Here is a 12,683-nt window from a genome sequence, read left to right as displayed (position 1 = left end):
CGCTCCTCGGCGGCGCAGCAGCGTCCCCTGGCGGTCGCTGAAGGGCTGAACAAGAAGCAAGTCGGATGAGGCTAAAGGTCTTGGGGCTTCCTGAAATGGTCCCTGCTCGACATTCCGTGCACCTGGGATGAAATGAATCTCTTTAACTTCCTCAGGACTCACTTTCCTCCTTACAAAATGAGGTGGTAACTCATAAACTAATATATGCTCGTCGTCACGTGTAACCCCCAGGGTTCACTTGCACTGAGCCCGTGACACTTGGCAGCCCCCAGGATGCCTTGGATGGAGCCAGAAGAGCCCCTCCCTCTCTTGCAGAAGCCTGGTCTCCTGCCGGTTTCCCCTCGCTCTCCTCTTTTGCTGTGCTGGCTGCTGCCCCTCTCAACAACACCCCTCGGTCTCTGCATCTCCGGCTGGGTGCTCCTATGGCCTGGCCACCTTGCTGTGGCCGCTGTATTCTTCAAGGCACCTTAAGCCCCTGTTCCTTCTTTCCACACTGACTTCTGGAACAATTGGGGACTCCAGGGATCTCATATCAGGGAAGCAGAGGCCTTGGGCCAGAGGGCAGCAGTGCTTCTCACAGGACCACCTCCTCTGGCCCTGGCCCTTGACAGATCCATGACAAGAACTCTGTAGTCTGGATGTAGGGTGCAGGGGGCCATGGCAGAAAGGACTCAAGGTCCACTGACCTAAGATGGGAATGGGAGGAAGGAGGACCCAAGGCACTCAGTGGTAGCAGATGACCAGCTAAATCCCAGATAGCCTGCACGGGAGCCGCCCAGGATGTCCTGGGCCCCAGGAACCTGCATCCTAGGAAGGCAGGCGAGAGGCCTGAGGAGGGCCTGACCAGGAGCCTGGCAGCAGGGACCACTGGGGATGGAACTTCAGACCTGTCTGAAGATTTGGGGCTACGGGAGCCCCTGGAAGCTCCAGGATACCTGCCCACCCCAGGAGATGGGCAAGCATCCCAAACATGGCAGGGTGAGTGGCCTGGCTCAGTATTCATAGGTGATTTAGAAAGTTAATATCAGGTAGTATTTCTGGAGCCAAGTGTCAGGATTTATACAGGAGGCCCTCCAGCCTGCAATGCCTCAGAAACTGAGAGATCTCAAGCAGGTGTTTGGGTGCCAGGAAACTCAGGCTCTGGTTGGCACAACAGGACAGGAAAGAGTGACCTCCACACCTGCAAGGTCAGGGTGCTGGGGCTTGAGGAGACTGTTTGGGCTGGGCAAATAGAGGTGGAGAGGGCTCAGCCTGGCCTCAGTGAGGGCCCACTTCCAGGACACAGGCAGAGTGGGCATTAGCAAGAGATGAGGGGGCTTCCTCCTGCTGGGCCCCCATGATGCCCAGGTTCTCATCCCTCTGGTGGGGGACTGCCACTCCCTTCTGTACAGCCTCTTGCAACCCCCTCCCCATCCCACCCCTGTGACTCAGGACCTGCCCCTCACAACTCATCTGTAGTCAATTCTTTGTGGAGTGGGTTCTCTCCTTTCCTCGTCAACCTGGCAACAACCCCACAGAGGTAACTACCTGTAGCTCCAGGCCTGCATCAGCCTGCCAACCCTCACTCCCACTCAAAACCTGAGACCTCAAATGCACCAGGGCACCAGGACCCTCTCCACGGCAGCTGCCTCTCCTCACCTGGCTCTCCCCACCTGCCTCTCTTGATATCTGGCTGCCCTTTTCTCCATGGGACTTGCACCTGGCGCACCAAATTCAACCCTTCTGTTACAGGAGCGCCTCCTCCTGGCTCCTCTTCCTCCCGGGCCGGGTCCTAGGATTAGGCCCTCTTTCTCCTGCACCCACAGCTGTCTCACCTCACAGGATCACTCCGAATGAACATGCAATTGCATTCCTATCTACCATTCAACAAACAAAACCGTCCTTTCTGCCTGGTGTTCTGGTCTCTGGAGCTTACAAGATCCCTGGGGATTCTGGAACCAACCAGAATCTCTTACTCCTTCCACAGTAGGTCTATTTCTGGTTTGTCCCCATTCTCTCTTCTGCCCTGTCCGACATCACCAGGCCCCTCTGGCCTTGGCCATCTCCAGAATCTGTTGATCCAGGGCCACTTGCAGGCCTTCCTCCCAGTAACTCCATTCTCCACATCCAAGGAGCTTGTCCTAGCAACTCACCATCTGACCCATCTGCCTCTGGAGGGCAGCAAAGCTCCCCCTGACTGAGCTGGAAAGACCACCAGAAACTGTCCAAGGACCATCCTGAAGCCCTTCTTCCAGAAGCTCTACTCATATAGGGGTCTTCCGCAGCCCAGAGCTGTCAGCTTGTAGGGGTTTTTTAAAAAATCTTTTTTAGTTGTTAATGTACCTTTTTAAAAAAATTTATTTATATACGGTGCTGAGGATCGAACTCAGTGCCTCACACATGCCAGGCAAGTGCTCTGCCACTGAGCCCCAGCCCCAGCCCCAAGACTGTAGGGTTTTAAGTTCCAGTCTGCAGTTCCAGTCTCCACCCAAGTCCCCAAAGAAGCTGAGAGGACATACTCAGGACCCAATTGTATGCTCTTCTTCAATGCACTGAGTATCCTGCTGGGCAGGAGCCAGCACCCAACAGGGCTCCAGCAGGGCTCCCCCTCAAGTCTCTTCTATAGCACACTGGAACTGTGGCATGGATCCTGTCACTCGCAGGCAGGAGCCCTCCCAAGGCTCCACTTTGAGCATGTAATAAAATCCCCCTCTCTCTCTCTCTCTCTCTCTCTCTCTCTCTCTCTCTCTATATATATATATATATATATATATATATATATATATAATTTTTTTGTGCTGGGGATTGAACCACTAAGCTACATCTTCAACCCAACCCCTTTAATTTTTTATTTTGAGACAGCGTCTCACTTGCCACCCCTGACCAGCGCAGGCAGCTGAACTTAAGATCTCTTTTGTGATTTGCAGGGACACCAAATAAAACACAATTTACCTTTACACAAGCTTCCGGATGGCTTCCCGCTCTTGTCCTCAGGCTCCCCAAAGGAAGAGCAAGAGAAAGTCACTAGAGGCTGAGGAGAGAAGAGAGAGGGAGCACATTTGAAAGTGAGCTTTTATTGGGGGGACTCTTGTTCTTAGAAAGTTCTATCCAAAAAAGGGCAGAAGGGGCAGGACTTCAAGGGTCAGGCAGTATAACTCAACCCTAGGGGCACACTCCACAAAGAAGACCCCCCTTACTATGGGAGCTAGACCCCTCCCAAGTCACAGCGAATGCCGTGGTTGGTCAGAATCGGAGGTGTCAGGCCTGGAAGGTATGGTCACTCACTGTGGCTCCCCACACTCACTGAGTTGCTGAAGCTGGCCTTGAACTTTTTTTTTTTTTTTGGTACTAGGGATTGAACCTGGGCACTCAACCACTGAGCCTCATCCCCAATCTTATTTATTTATTTATTTGTTTTAGTTGTAGATGGACACAATTATTTAATTAACACCTTTATTTAATTAATTTATTTTTTATGTAGTGCTGAGGATTGAACCCAATGCCTCACACATACTAGGCCAGCGCTCTACCGATAAGCCACAATCCCAGCCCCATCCCCAGCCTTTTAAAATACTTTATTTAAAGACAGGTTCTCACTGAGTTGTGCAGGGCCTCACTAAGTTGCTGAGGAGGGCTTTTTAAATATATATATATATATATAAAATGAACCCCTGATTTTCATTTATTTGTTTATTTATATGTGGTGCTGAGAACCAAACCCAGTGCCTCACACACACTAGGCAAGTGCTCCACCCCAGCCCTGAGGCTGGCTTTGAACTGGTGATCCTCCTGCCTCAGCCTCCTGAGCCGCTGGGATGACAGGCCTGTGCCACTGGCCCCACTGGCCTGGAGCTTTTGATTCTCCCAACTCAGCCTCTGGAGTCACTGAGGTTACAGGCACCACCACACCCAGCTCCTTTGGACTTTATTCCATGTTGGGTACCAAAGGGCTTGGAGTAGGAGTGGCTTAGGCCTCAAGGGCTTGGCACCACTCTCACCCACGCAGCCCTCCTCCTTTCCCCCAGGGCTTGGCCATGGCATCTCTGCAGCATAGCAGTCCTTAGCTCAGTCTGAGGCCGTGGCCTCATCTTCTAACGCCTGGCTGGCAGCTTCTATTGTGACATTTCTGGTGTCCCTTAGGTATTAAATTCCCCTGTGCTGGTTGAATGCCACCAACTGTCCTTGCACATTCTTTGCCCACCTTACCAAGCGGACAGGGACTTACCTCTCATCGTCAGTGCTTCATCCCCAACATCTAGGCCAGGGATCAAGAGAGGGACATGGGGGGCTGGGGATGTGGCTCAAGCGGTAGGGCGCTCGCCTGGCATGCGTGCGGCCCGGGTTCGATCCTCAGCACCACATACCAACAAGGATGTTTTTGTCCGCCGAGAACTAAAAAATAAATATTAATTCTCTCTCTCTCTCTCTCAAAAAAAAATTCTCTCTCTTTATTTTTTTTTAAAGAGAGAGAGAGAGAGAGAGAGAGAGAGAGAGAGAGAACTTTAATATTTGTTTTTTAGTTATCGGCAGACACAGCATCTTTGTTGGTATGTGGTGCTGAGGATCGAACCCGGGCCGCACGCATTCCAGGCGAGCGCCCTACCGCTTGAGCCACATCCCCAGCCCTCTCTTAAAAAAATAAAAAATAAAAAGAGAGGGACATGGAGTCCCAGGGCTGAACTTTCTGGAATATTCTCCATTGCCAGCACTGATCTCCCCCAGACCCTCCTCCTCCTCCTCAACCTGCACAGTTTAGTGAGGCAGGTTGGAGATCAGTGTGGGCCACACATGAGGCTGAAGCAAGGAGCCAGTCCTTAACTGCACGCTGGAAACACCCACCACTGTCCCTAAGACAGGAAGGGGTCGGTGAAGGACCCCTCAGTCCACTCTTGGGAAAGGACACCCAGTACAGGGTTTCCTGATCCAGAAAGAATGCAGGAATAAACTCCACCCTGTAAAACTGCTGTTAAAAAAAAAGAGAGAGAGTATAAACAGACATTAGCAGGCATGACTTTCCTGTGGGTGAATAGTGTCTCCCTCAAAAGAGCACCATCCAGTCAGCCCAGGTGGCCATACCTGTAATCCCAGCCATTCAGGAGGCTAAGGCAGGAGGCTCCCAAGTTCAAGGCCAGCCTAGGCAGCCTAGCAAGACCCTCTCTCAAAAAAAAAAAAAATAGACCTGGGGATGCAATTCAGAGATAGGGCACCCTGGGTTCAATCCTTGGTATACCCCCCCCAAAAAAGGGAATGATGAAATGAACTCACTAATGGGTGTGAGACTGACTTTCCACTGGAGCAAAATCAAAGCCATGGTGAACAGGAAGTGCCTCCCCACAGGGGGCTCTGACAGCGGACAGGGACCCACCAGAGCAAAATCAAACTGCTCAGGAGGATGTGCTTGGAACAATGCTGCGCTTCCCCTGGAAACACCGGGACTCATTGCCTACTCCAAAGTTCAAAGTTTTCATTACTGACTCCCCAACTCCCCTTTGATTAAAAGGGGATTAAAAACAAACAAAAAGTCTCAAAAGAAAAAAATCATTTCAGGCCACAAAGTAAGTGTCAGTAAGTGTGGTGAGTTGTTCACACAGGTTCAGCAAAGACGCACGCTGTGGAGGTCTCGGATTGCACCTTCTGTGTTTTCTGTCTCTGGATATGCCTGTTCTGAGCCCTTCACACGAGGGGGCTGTCTGGGACGCAGTCCTCGGTGGCTCGCTTCTCCCACTGCCTTCCCAAGGCCATGGGTCACAGCCTCACTCCTCTTAGTTGCTAATGGATATTTTATTGTCTGGAGACATCGATGTGGGAGACCAACCTTGCCCATGACTGAGTCACACTCCCTGGCTGGGTGCTGAGGTGGCTGAGGTGCTTAGTCACAGAAATGTGGTCGCTGTCTCGTGCATGGGTGTGTCTTGCTACAGCCCCATGGGTGAAGCTACGCTCACCTGTTCCTTTGTAATCTAACCCCTGGCCCTGTTTAGGATAGAATCTTCCATGGAAGTGCCTTGTGTGTGTGTCCCCTTCTCTTACTGTGCCCTGGGGTGTGGCCTACCCAGGTGTCAGTCAACCTGCTGACAGTGGACTTTGTGAAGATACTCAGCCCCCTGAAACCTGACCCCTGGCCTCATTTGAATAGCTTCTCCTCGATAAAAGGGGTCAGCGTGTGTGTGCTCTCTCTCTCTCTCTCTCTCTCTTCCTGTGGACCCTTAAGGTCAGAGGAGCCGTCACAGCAACCCCAAAGAAAAACGTATTTGTGTCTCTTGTGTGGTTATTTCGTGCAGCCCAGTCAGCCCAGTTTACCTGGAGTGACCCCTGAGCCTTTTAGTTGCGAGAACAGAAACCCAGCACATCACATTTTATTTTTCTGCTTATTGATTAATAGACTATTGGATTATTTCCACTGTTTGGTTAGGGAGGATGCTGCTGCTGTGAACATTCACGTATACAGATTCTTGTGTGGCTGGGTGTGTTCATTTCACCTAGGAGTGGAGTTGCTACACCTTACAATTACTCTAGGTTTAATTTTGAGGAACCACTATATAGTTTCCCAAAGCAGTTACCCAATGCTCAATCCCAACATCAATGAATAAGGGTTTCAATTTCTCCCTGGATAGAGATGGAGATATGTATGTCTTTTTGGTGTGTGTGGGGTACCTGTTATTGAACCCAGGGATGCTGTACAACTGAGCCACATCCCCAACCCTTTTTAAATTTGATTTTGAGACAGAATGGCTAAGTTGCTGAGCTGGCCTCAGCCTCTCCAGTCTCTGGGATCACAGATGTGTGCCACCCTGCCTGGCTTCTCCCAGGATAATTTTTGTATCCAAAGCTACCTTGGATATTTCCCAGATATTTGTTCTTGCCTCTGTGCCCTGATATTCAGAGACTCTTACAGATTCTCCTCATGCTTCTTGGCAATATGGACATTGGTAGAAGGTCCTAGTTAATCTTATCATGTCATGCTGCTATAGCAGGTACCACAGACAGGTAATTTTTTTCAATTTTTTTTTTTTTTTTTTTTTTTTGGTATGAGGGATTGAACCCTGAGATGCTTAACCACTGAGCCACATCCCCAGCCCTTTTTATTTTTTACTTTGAGTCTTGCTAACTTGCTGAGGCTGGCTTTGAACTTGCGATCCTCCTGCTTCAGCCTCCCAAGCTGCAGGTGTGGGCCACCTTGCCAGGCTTAATTTTACTTATATTTTTTGGGTAGGGGATGGGTACCAGGGATTTAACTCAGGGCATTCAACCACTGAGCCATATCCCCAGACCTATTTTGTATTTTATTTAAGACAGGGTCTCACTGAGTTGCTTAGCACCTTGCTAAATTGCTGAGGCTGGCTTTGATCCTCCTGCCTCAGCCTCTTAAGCTGTTGGGTGCACGGCTCTGCACCTGGCTAATTCTACCTTTTTAAAAGATTATTTTTTTTTTAAAGATCATTTTGTCTCTACTGGGTGTCTTGCGTTTTGCTGTGCATTTTGGGGTCAGCTTGCTAGCTTCTGCAGAACAGGCATCTGGGGTCCTCACAGGGCTGCTTGCTTCATCAGGGCAGCTCGAGAGTGTCGCCATCTTAACAGCATGATCCAAGAGAAGGGATGAGTTTCCATCTACTCAGGCCTTCTTTAATCTCCCTCAGCGATATTTTGTAGTTCTCAGGGTACAAGCCTTTCACTTATTTCATTAAATTTATTTCTGATTATTTAAATTGGGGGGATCTAAATTTTTGATACTATTATGAATGACATTGCTCTCTTCAGGGGCTGAGGCTGGGGCTCAGCGGTAGCACACTCGCCTGGCACGTGTGAGGCACTGGGTTCGATTCTCAGCACCACGTATACATGAATAAAGGTCTGTCAACAACTAGAACATTTAAAAATAATAATAAAAAGAAAAAAGAAAAAAAGAAGAGGAATTGCTTCCTTCCTTCACTCATTTTCAGATCACCACTGACAGCACACAGTACACAGGAACACAGCTCGCTCTGGTACAGGATCTTGTATCCTGCAGCTTTGTTGGAATTACTAGCTTAGATTTCTCCTGCAGGTTCCTTAGGATTTTCCACAAGTGAGGTCCCATTGTCTGTGAACAGAGATGGTTTACTTCTTCCCAGTCTAGATGCCTTCTACGTATTTTCCTGCCACTTGCCCTGGACAGGACTAGAGACAAAGTGTGGGCGTTCTGGCTGAGGACACGGTGTCAGGTGGGAAAGTTCTCTTCTGACCCTAGAGTGCTGAGTTTTTGTCATGAAAAGGTGTAGACTTGCCCCCCTCCCCCCTCCCCTCCCCCTCTTTTTAATAATGGCCCCAAAGGGATGCACCCTTCTGGGAGGTGCTGCAGTCCCAAGTTGATGGGTCTCCCTTCTCCAAAAATCCACTTAACATATTGTCCTTGGATAGAGGACACATTAGCTATGACACCGATGAGAACAGGCACTACACTTGAGGTAGCCAGGAGGCCAAGAAGAGATTCTCTTTTCCTTTCTTCTTCTTCTTTTTTAATTTATTTATTCTTTTGGGTACTGGGAATTGAACTCAGGGGCAGTCACCCACTGAGCCAAATTCCCAGCCCAATTTTGTATTTTATTTAGAGACAGGGCCTTACTGAGTTGCTTAGCTCCTCATCAAATTGCTGAGGCTGGCTTTGAACTCGCAATCCTCCTGCCTCAGCCTCCTGAGCGGCTGGGATTGCAGGCTTGTACCACAGCGCCCACCTTTTTCTTTTCTTTTTTTCAGATTGGTTTGACTTCCTTTCCAGGCTGGCCTGAGACTCCTATGCTCAAGCACCTTCGGCTTTAGCCCCCTGAGTTACAGAGACCACAGGTGTAGGCTACCTGGCCTGGTGGGTGTTTAATTTTGTTAAACATTTGTTCTGAGTCTTTTTTTTTTTTTTTTTTTTTGGCACTGGAGATTGAACCCAGAGATGCTTAACCACTTAGCCACACTCCCAACCCTTTTGTTGATATTATATTTTTTTAGTTGTAGTTGGACACAATACCTTTATTTCATTTATTTATTTTTATGTGCTGCTGAGGATTGAACCCAGGCCTTGCACCTGTTAGGCGAGCACTCTACCGCTGAGCCACAACTCCAGAGCCTGTTTTTATTTTGAGACAAGTTCTCACAAAGTTGCTGAGGCTGGCTTTGAACTCATGATTCTCCTGCCTCAGTCTCCCAAGCTGCTGGGTTACAGGCATGCATCACTGTGCCTGGCCTGAGTCTATTGATGTATCATATGCTTCTGTCCTGTGTTAGAATGGTGTATTGGTGCTGATTGCATTCCTAGGGATGATAACAGAGATGAGATCAGACCTGACCTCTGATCTTACTGGAGATGGCCTGGTGTCCTTGGCTGTGTCTGCTGTAAGAGGATTTCAAGCAAGGTGTGAGAGTGAGTCACAGTATGGCAGAGTTTACTAGAAGAGAAAGGATGAGGGGGACCTTCCTCAGGGGCACAGCAGCCCCCTGAGAAGAGCCAGGGCTCACTACTGGTCAGATGGAGGTGCAGGAGGTCCCTGGGGGCCTCTGGAGCTCCAAGTCCACCCTTGGCTGCCAGTAGGCTGGGGTGGAGTTTTTTTTTTTTTTTTTTTAAGAGAGAGTGAGAGAGGAGGGAGAGAGAGGGAGAATTTTTAATATTTATTTTTTAGTTCTCGGCGGACACAACATCTTTGTTGGTATGTGGTGCTGAGGATCGAACCCGGGCCGCACGCATGCAAGGCGAGCGCGCTACCGCTTGAGCCACATCCCCAGCCCCTGGGGTGGAGTTTTAAAGTCCTCCTGGCATGTCCTTACCTCAAGGCAACACTGAGGTCATTTGGGTTTGTGTGAGGGTCACAGAGCTTCGCCTGTGCCAGCCCAGACCAAGGTGCCCTGTTCTGTTTTGGATTCCTGGAGGAATTTGGGGCCTATACTTCTCAGTCTAAGAAAGAATAACCCTGAAAATAACAAGCTCCTCGTTCTTCCAGTGTTGTGACCTGCCCTTATCGTTTTAAGTCACAGCTGGGTCAGAATGGCCTTCTGTGAGCAGCTTCAAGGAGAGGCCAGCTGGAGAGCCAGCCATTGGCTCAGTCTGCGGAACTCACCCCCTGGACCCCACATCCCACCGCTGTTGTCTCTGTGACAGGATTTCAAGCAAGGTCCCCTTTACTGGGATTGAACCCAGGATTTACCACTGAGATCTACCACTTTGCTGGGCACCACTAAGTCACACCTCGGCTCTTGCGACCCTCTCGCCTCACCCTGCAGCTCCCTCAAGTGGGACTGCTATGACTGCCCCTGAGGAGCCATGGCCGGTTTCCTCTGAACTGCTTCCCACAACTCCATACCAACAAAGCCATGGGAGCAGAATACGGAGCTTTGTGACTGGACCCTGCACCCCTACCTCCTGGGACGTTCCTGTTTTATAGGAACTTGAGATAAACGAGGTACATTCTGATTTGGATGAAGTCACTGTTGTCCTCCTTCTGATCTGAATAACAGGGTTCCCCTGCCTTGCTGCTGCCCAGGACTACACTACTGTCAGTGAGGCCCCAATAAATTGCACTCCATATAATCCCGGGGCCATCTGCTTCCTTTGGTCTTGTGCAACCTTTCAGCGAATTCTTTGGCAGTGGATTTTCCAAGAACTCAATCCCTCTAAATTTATTGAGATGTGTACTGTGGCCTGACGTAGGTTTGTCCTGGAGTGTTCCGTGTGCCCCTGAACAGAGTGTGTATCTGGCATGGTTGGGTAGACTGTTGTAGACACTTTTTGGGTCCAGTGCCCGGGAGTCCATTTACATTTGATCTAATTGATGATTCAGGAAGGATTTTTCTGGCATTTGCTATCTGTTTTCTGGGCATCTTACCTTTTTCGCTCCTGTAATCTTCTATTACCATCTCCTTTGGCACTAAATAGGTGTTTCTAGTTTACTATTTTAGTTCTGTAGAAAGTGCAGAGTGATTTCCAGGCGCCTGGAAGATGGAGAGGACACAGAGGCAGAGTTTTGTGGATTCAGAGTTTCATTTTTGCAAGATGAAAGAGTTATGCGCCTGAAGAGAGGGAGTGGTTTCAGGACCCAGTGATCATGTTTGGTGCTGACTTGCACACCGACCACCCTTGAAACAGCAGATTTTATATTAGATGTAGTTACCATGTGAAAGTTTGGGGAAAAGCTGCTTCAAAAAGACATAGCGGGCTAGGATTGTGGCTCAGGGGTAGAGAGTTTGGCTAGCAAGTGCATGCGGGCCCCTGGGTTCGATCCTCAGCACCACATATAAATAAATAAATAAAATAAAGGTATTGTGTCCAACTACTATTAAAAAAATAAATATTAAAAAAGACATAGCAACTAACAACTAATACATGAAGAAGTATTCCCATAAGGCTTACTCAGGCACGGAACTATATGAAGACATTTGCAAGACAATTGGAAATTTGAGCAGTGAATATTTCATGATAGTAAGACTTGTTAATTTTTAGGGTGTCATCATAGCATTTCTGTTCTGTTTTGTGTCTTGGGGACGGAGCCCAGGGCCTCATGCTAGGCAAGTGCTTCACCACTGAGCTACATCCTCACTCAGTTCTTTCCCCCCGACCCAAGAAAGGGTCTTGCTAAATTGTCCAAGCTAGCCTCAAATGTGCTGTCCTGCTCCTCTGCCTCCATAGTCATGGGGATTAGAGATGTGCCCCACCATATTCTTCTACTGTATTTTGTAAAGTTGTTTTCTTAGGATGTTCCCCGAGAATAAAATATAATGACTTAAAAATTTTTGTTTGGCATGCTGGGGATCAAACTGAGGTCTCTCCTTACACATGGCAGCAAATGCTGTCCACTGAGCCACTTCCCCATCCCTTTTATTTTTGAGACAAGGTCTCATCAAGTTGCTTTTGCAGTCTGGGGATAGAACCCAGGTCCTCACATGTGCCAAGAAGGTACAGTACCACTGGACCACATCCAGGTCCCATCCCCCTCTACTCCCCAAGTTTTCTTGGATTACCCACCTCTGTGGGCCTACAGATTCCTTGTGAGTTCAAGAGGATGAGTAACTTTCCGTCATGGCTGAGGAATTAAGAAAACCAAGCCCCCCCCCCCCCCCCCCCGCTTCCATACCTGAAGCCTTTGGGTCAATGGCCCAGACTTTGGACTGTAGCCCTGTCCATCTAATCTTGCAGAGGGGTTAACCATTCCCTTGACACCACATGCACTCCTTGTGACCCCTTTTCCTGGGGCCCCTGGCTGACTTGCTGGTTACCTGACCCTCTCAGAACACCCAGAGTTGGGCCAGATGGGGAGGTGTGCAAGCCCTCCCTCAGCTGGACCACCCTGACAGAGCCCCAGGTACACCTGCAAGAGAAGTCAAGGGGATGCTGGCAGCTTGGCCTTCACCCGTGAGGCTGCTCTTCCAAACAGGTGACTCCCTGCCCCAGGTGGCTTCAAGGGACCTGGCTCTAGGGCTCTTAGTGTGAACACCACACTTCTTGATTTTTCTTAAGGAAGAGCCACCATCTCCACCCCCACTAAGCCAGGGGTAGCCAAGCTCGGCCCTCACTGGGCCTGACCTCCCTGCTGGATGTGCTAGATCCGAGGTCTCCAGGCCAGGCAAGATGGGTGGTGACCATCACAGACAGAGCTGCAGCCGCCTGGGGGACTCGAGTGAGAGTGGTCTAATGGCTGGAAAATCCAGGGAATGGCAGGGATTAGTGTCTGGAAGTGGAGAGGAGAACC

Source organism: Spermophilus citellus (assembly GCF_964194105.1).
Source record: "Spermophilus citellus genome assembly, chromosome: 14".
In the NCBI taxonomy this organism is placed as follows: domain Eukaryota; kingdom Metazoa; phylum Chordata; class Mammalia; order Rodentia; family Sciuridae; genus Spermophilus; species Spermophilus citellus.
The sequence above is the reverse complement of the archived record's forward strand: the minus strand, read 5'-3'. Positions refer to the sequence as shown.